Here is a 7,055-nt window from a genome sequence, read left to right on the forward strand (position 1 = left end):
CCTTGTCCATCCCGAGCAGTTTTAGGCTGTCTGTGTACATCACTATTTTATGTATGTGTGTGTGAACATCTATGCATGTTCACATCAGGCTGTACTGTTTTCAGTGTGTCTGTTATCCCCAGCAAACTGTAAGCTCCAATGTGTTAGTCTCAGAAAAATTACCTGACACCTAGTAGAGTGTCTGACATAAAGTGTATTATAAATAAATGTAGATTGAATCTTGCTACGTCACTTTATTGAGTGAAGGATTGGGTTGAGGGAATGACTGACTCACTGATTGGCTGAATCAATGAATAGTCTTATATGGTAAAGGCTTCCCTGGTGGCTTAGTCAGTAAAGAATCTGCCTGCAAGGCAGGAGACCTCTTGCAGGAGACCCAGCTTTGATCCCTGGGTCAGGAAGAACCCCTGGACAAGGAAATGGCAACCCACTCCAGTAATCTTGCTTAGGAAATCCCATGGACAGAGGAACCTGGCAGGCCAAATTCATGGGGTTGCAAGAATCAAACACGACTTAGTGACTCAACTACCATTTGGCAAGGACTGTAAGTACAGTCTAGTTTGAGTTGAGGGCTATTGGTGTGATTACACAGGTAGGGACATACTTATGGGTTTAATGAGAGTTTTTTGGTGGCTGGTGTTGTTCTTTTCCTCCTTATAGTATGTATTGCTATGGCTGTATGACTCTAGCTTTTTAAACATTTATTTTTAACTGAAGGATAATTGCTTTACGATATTGTTTTGGTTTCTGCCATACATCAACATGAATCAGCCATGGGTATACATATGTCCCCTCCCTCTTGAACCTCCCTCTCACCCTATCCTACCCCTCTAGTTGTCACAAAGCACCAGTTTGAGCTCCCTGTGCCTCTAGCTTTATATAGAATAGATTAGGGTGAGGGGGAGAGAAGAGACTGGTCCCCAGGCCTGGTGCTTCTGGTCTACCTTTTCTCCACACCTGCAAGTAAGGATGTGTCTATTTGGGTGGGGAACTCTTCTCTGACATTTCACTCTCTTATTCTTTGGAAGCTAATTTGAGAAACAGGGAGAGCCCAGTGTCTGCAGCTCATACTTGCAACTTCTCCCCCTGCTGCCCAGGGGGGCCTTTTCCAGACACGGGGACATAATGTAGTTGAGGAGGTCACTGGAGTGGGCAGGAGGGTCGGGTGCAGATCCAGCAGGCCACTTGAGCCCTCTGGACCTTCGCCTCCTCATTTATTAAAGGAGAGGTCACTGTGCCCCCTCCAGCTTGGACCTTCTAGAGTTCTGAGATGACTACCGTGCTGATAAGGATGATCACCTGTTGGTGGTGACTTTAGGAGGGGGTCAGTGATGGGTTCAAGTCCTCCAGGCAAGCTCTGGCCCTCGTGGCATAAAATCAAAGAGGGCACGTTTTGTTAATGTGCTTTATCTTGCCATCAGCTCTGGGAACTTATTCCACTGGGTGATCACAGCGAGGCGGCCTCCTCATGTAAGGAGACTCGATCCCAGGAGCAGCTGCCCTCTGACCTCGAGCATTACTCACCCTGTCACTAGTCCCCAGACTGGCCCACTGCCTGTCGGGAGCTGCAGCTGGGCCAGGAATGAAACAGGATGCTTGCTGGGAGAGGGGGCAGGGTGGAGACCAACGGGCTGGAGGAAGATGCAGCCTGGACCAAACACACATACATGCTCAGCTTGAGGGCTTGAGGAAATGTGACTGCATCGTGATCTGGGACAAAGACGTGGCCAGACGGGCCCCTGGGAGAAAAGTGTCTGGATGCTGGTACCCAGACAGGAGGAAAAGATCGTAGCTGTGCCAAACCAAACAGTCAAAGCGTGAGGGGCAGCCTTGCCTGATGGGTTGGTGGCTCCAGTCACCTTTGCCTGTGTTTCTCTTCTAATGCAGAGATCTGCCTGCAATAACAAACAACAGGGAGCAGCCCAGATCTCAGTTCCTGACGGGCTCCGTGGTGGGAGAGAGAACAAACGTTACAAAAAGCCAGCCCAGGCTAGGGCCGTGTTTAACAAGGAGCAAGCTCATTCCAGTGGACGGAGCCTTGAATGTTCTCCAGCAGCTGCGGGTCTGGAGGGCTCAACAATAAGTCCTTCCAAGAGGAGGTCATGCACTTTGGTAGATGTTACCCCAGGTACTCTATCCTGCTCCCAGAGGCTAATGAACGGTGAGAGGAGGTGATGGGGAGATGCTGGGGGCACAGAGCGAAGAAAGGTTCGAGTAATATCAGGAAGGAGTCAGCGACCAAGGCTCTAAACCACCATGCTTTCAGGTTGGACCTGGGCTCTGCAACTGGCTCATGACCTTGAGCAAGTTCATTAATCACATGCACTGAGCTTCAGTTCTCATCTTGCTTGTGGGAAATGGAAGGAAATCCCTATTGAAAACAGACGGTGAACTGAGACATTTCATATATGATAGCCACAGATACACGGAAGTACTGCTCTTTCCTTCACTAAAGTATATGACTGAGTTCATTCTTCTCATGTTGCAGACGTTCTTCTATGGAGAACAAAGACAAGAACTAGAAAAGAGAGAAATGCCATATTTTTGTAAAGGACATGTTTGCCTTCCCTGGTGTTTGCCCACAAGGGCAGAGATTTTGAGGGGGGAGTTAATGATCACTCTGGCAGGACACACCCTCAGAGATTCTCTAAACTTGAGAATAAAGCAGAGATTGCAATGGTCACCAGTTCTATATCCTAGGAAACAGAAGGAAATAGGCTGTGTGTGTTATCTCTCCAAGCCCAACCTCTTTGATTCGGGTTTTGACTCAGAACACCAGCAACTTCATCCAGAGACTGAAACACCTTTTGAGATTCCAGCTCACGACACAGAGGCCCTTGGCTCTTCCTTCTGGTTTAGTGCAGCTGCTCTGCCGGACTGAAGGCAGGGCTGAAGCGGTGCTGGTGGATTCTGCCAGAGGAGTGGCCAGAGAGATGCTCACAGAACACAGTAAACAGGACATGGAGGAAATCAGGAGCTGGACTTGGGCTGTTACCGAGCCCCCCCACCTCCCCCCAACTACCCTGCTCATTGTCAGGAAACGGGGGGGAGCTGAGAGCCACTGAGCACACAATGATGCTGCGGGAAGTGGCCTTTATAAATACGCAGGGGTCAGGGCCAAGCCTGGCAAACAATAGGGGGAATGGAGATGGAGGGCAGTGGGTGTGGAGTGTAGGGAAGGCCAGGATGACTCCATCAATGACAATAGCTGAGCAGGCAGTTGGTGGGGGTGGAGGTGCACAGGGAGGCTGGGGGTTGGGAACCAAACAATACAAATTGCCTGCGACCCTGTAGCCACAACAAAGGGCAGTGGATTCTGTTAATAGTCCGCAGAGTGTCCCATTGTTCCTTCCATAACTTCTCCCTGGCCCCTACACGGCAGAGATCTCTGTTTTGCTCTATTTACTGGAAGCTGCCCCTGATTCAGAGGGTGCTGCTCCTCACCAGCGGTGAGCAGTGTGGGCTGTTTGGCCACATTTTCTGCCTTGAGTTCGTCCTTTTAAGCAAATAGGCACCAAAGCCAGCTTGGGAAGGCTGGTGTGGAAGGGACAGAGGGCAACAGGCAGTGCTCCCTGACATGCTCTTTGATGTAATCTCCCTCGATTCACTTGGATGGATAGATGGATGGATAGATCCATGGGGATGGATAGATGAGAATGTCACCCTCATTTGCCGTGTAGGGAGATACAGCTACCAAGTAGACCTTCCCTGGTGGTTCAGTCAGTAAATAATCTGCCTACCAATGCAGGAGACAAGGGTTCAATCTCTGCATCGGGAAGATCCCCTGGAGAAGGAAACAGCTACCCACTCCAGTAATCTTGCCTGGAGAATCCCATGGACAGAGGAGCCTGATGGGCTACAGTCCATGGGGTCGCAAAGAGTCAGACACGACTTAGTGACTGAACAACAGCAACACCCACCACGGGCAAAGACGGTTGTGTGGTTATGGCTCAAGTCAGACATGTAAACTCAGCAGATCAGATGTTCTGTCCGTCCGTCATTATTCTGTTTTCCAGTGCTTCGTTGTAAATATAGCTACACGTTTAATTGGGTAATGAATTATTCCATGGTCATCCCTTTCTCTGAAATGGGAGCTTTTTGAAGGCTGGTGCTAGATCTCTCCCGTTGATGTGGTTTCCCCAGGGCTCAACATAGTTCCTCCCGTGAAATTGGCCCTGAGTTAATATTCATTGAGTAACTAGAGGATGCATGCTTTTTTTGCTGGTGAGTCCCCTCCCTGTACAGCCTATACAAGGAGCCATCTGGACCCTGTGACCTGGGCTGGCTTTATCAGAGCGGCCTTAGCACAGGTCATCTAGATCTAGGAAGACTTGACCATGGGGGTGTCCTCAGGGTGCTCTCTCAGGACCACGGAGTATGCTGTGCCAGCAAAGGAGCTGCTCCTTAAATATCTTGTAGCATATATAATTAATTAGAATGTTGTCTGAATTGGGGTGAAATAAAAGGCATATGAAATTCAAATGGAGATTAAGCCAATTTTTATCTATTTTAATAATTGTTTATAACATACATTAAAAAAAATAGGCTTTGCCTTTTAGTGAGAAAATACTAAACAAAATGCAAATTTAGAGCTTGCTAAAGGTAGCTTAACTCTAACCTGAACCTTCACATTCTGCTGGTGAAAGTAGAAACAGCCATATATTTTGTAGCAAGCCATCTTGCATAAGGCATCTCAAAAGCCTGAAAATATTCAGCTTCTTCAACCCAGCAGTTTTATTCTGGGACTCTTTCATGAAAATGTAGACAAAAAATTATAACCAAAGATGTTTATCATAGCTTTATACTAATAATGCTTAAAGTAGGAAATAATTTGTCTAATAATAGGGGATTTTAAATTAAATTACTAATGTGAAAAAAGTAGAATATTATGATGCCATTGAATTAAGTTAATTAAATTAATGGTGTGCTGTGCTGTGCTCAGTTGTGTCTGACTCTTTACAATCTTGTGGACTGTAGCCCACCAGGCTCCTCTGTCCATGGGGATTCTCCAGGCCAGAATACTGGAGCCGGTTGCCATTTCCTCCTCTGGGGGATCTTCCCGACCCAGGGATTGAACCCGCGTCCCCTGTGTCTCCTGCATTGACAAGCAGGTTCTTTACCACTAGCGCCACCTGGGAAGCCCCTTAATTAAATTAATGATATCTTGAAAACTTATGTATACTTTGGGTTAGTGATTATTATTTGACAAAATGAAAAAATGTAGGTGCAAAATACATACAGCTTATATTCTCAACTATGAAAATACACATTTAAATCTAAAAAAGACTATAAACAAAGTTTTAAACTATTGGTGGTGATGCTGTCAAGATGTCAGAGTAGTGGTTTACTATTTTTTTTTGATATGTTTTTCTGCTTTTTATAAAAGTGGAAATGTATTTATAAACAAGTATTTTATAATTGGTTTTTGAAAGTTTTGCCCTGGTAAGTTTACTTTTTAAGTTCCAAATTTTCTCTGTGAACCTCTGGAAGGAGTGAAATGTTGGAGTGAGTCTCTCCATAAAAAAAAAAAAAAAAAAAAAAGAGGAAGGGAGAGGCTTAGTTGTTGAAGGAAATATTCTTCTGATTTGGGGAAAGATCATGAGGGAATCACTATTGTAATATGGGAAGACATTCTACGTGTCCACACTCTTTTTTTCCCTCCCTGCTGCTAAGCTGTGAATGAAGAACGTATTTAGCAGAGGCTGTGGGAAGTGGCAGCCACATGACAACTTGAAGTGAAGAAGGCATGGTCTCAGCTGCTAGAGGTTGTCGTGGTCTTTGATGTGAGAAGGCTTTCGGGCAGAAGTCTGCTTTGATGGAAGGGTGAGAGGCAGACACCATAGGATGAAGTTGACGAACCAAGGTTAGGTCAAGAAATAAGAGTTAACATCGGTTGCATACCCACCACACGCCAGGCACTGTTTTGAGTATTTAGTATATGTTAATTCCTTTTATCCTAGTGGCAAATCCATGAGCTGTGTATATTACTTTCCTCATTTTAGAGATTAGTGAGTGGAGGCATAACATGCAAGTAATTTGCCCAAGGTTACAGGACTAGTGGATAAATCAGGAATTGAATTCAGGAAATCTATCTGAGAGCCCTAGCTTTTTCATCATGATCTAATCCCTCTCTGATAAAAGCTCTGAACAATAGAAAGGTAGGATATTAGTCCCAGGTGTTCACAATTCTCATAGCCCCGGGACACATTCATCAGGACAAGAAATGACACTTAAATAGAAGATAGTATTGTAAAAGGAAATAGCTAGTGTTCCCTTAAAACCTCAAGTCCCATTCAATACTTATTTGTTTAATAAATATTTATAGAGGGCAGGATGTCCTGGAAGGGGTGATAAAAGACTGACTGTAGAAAGACAGACAGACAAGTAAGTAAATGGTGACGGGCCCTGAGAGCCCTTGGTGGACTGACAGAGATTGATGTGATTACACGGATATTTTAGAGAAGACTCTGACAATCAGTACAACAGCTGGGAGCCTACAGGGAGACAGATCAGGAAATAATACAGCAATCAGATCAGATGTACTGAGGGCTTGAAATGCAGTCATCTGAGTTGGATGGAAAACACAGAATTGGTGACTATATAGCAGTTGGGGTACCATCAGGAAAGAGATGGCACAGTCTAGCTGGGAGTTGTTATAAGTTTAATATAGGGATGACTTATGATCCAAAAGGATATATGCACTTCAATGCTCATTGCAGCTCTGTTTACAGTAGGCAAGACTTGGAAGCAACCTAAATGTCCATCGACAGAGGGATGGATAAAGAAAATGTGGTTGTTGTTCAGTTGCTAAGTTGTGTCCACCTCTTTGTGACTCCATGGTACATATATACAGTGGAATATTACACAGCCATCAAAAAGAATGGAATTTAAAAAATGAAATAACGTCATTTGCAGCAGCATGGATGCACCTGGAAATTGTCATACTGAGTGAAGTAGGTCAGACAGAGAAGGAGAAATATCATATGACATCCCTTATATGTGGAATCTAAAAAGAAATGATGCAAATGAGCTTACAAAACAGAGACTCACAGACT

The 7,055-nt window shown here is 45.1% G+C and overlaps 1 long non-coding RNA gene across 1 annotated transcript; it reads left to right on the forward strand.

Annotated features, from left to right (window-relative positions):
* The first annotated feature begins 338 nt into the window (after window positions 1-338).
* On the forward strand, window positions 339-4,941 carry LOC147342222 (uncharacterized). The gene is made up of 2 exons (XR_015157846.1): window positions 339-544; window positions 1,888-4,941. It is a non-coding gene; the product is annotated as an uncharacterized LOC147342222 (long non-coding RNA).
* The last annotated feature ends 2,114 nt before the right edge of the window (window positions 4,942-7,055 follow it).

The sequence above is a fragment of the Bos grunniens genome, chromosome 29, assembly GCF_055505025.1.
Source record: "Bos grunniens cultivar Pamir isolate PY7600 chromosome 29, Bosgru_T2T1.0, whole genome shotgun sequence".
NCBI classification, from domain to species: Eukaryota; Metazoa; Chordata; class Mammalia; order Artiodactyla; family Bovidae; genus Bos; species Bos grunniens.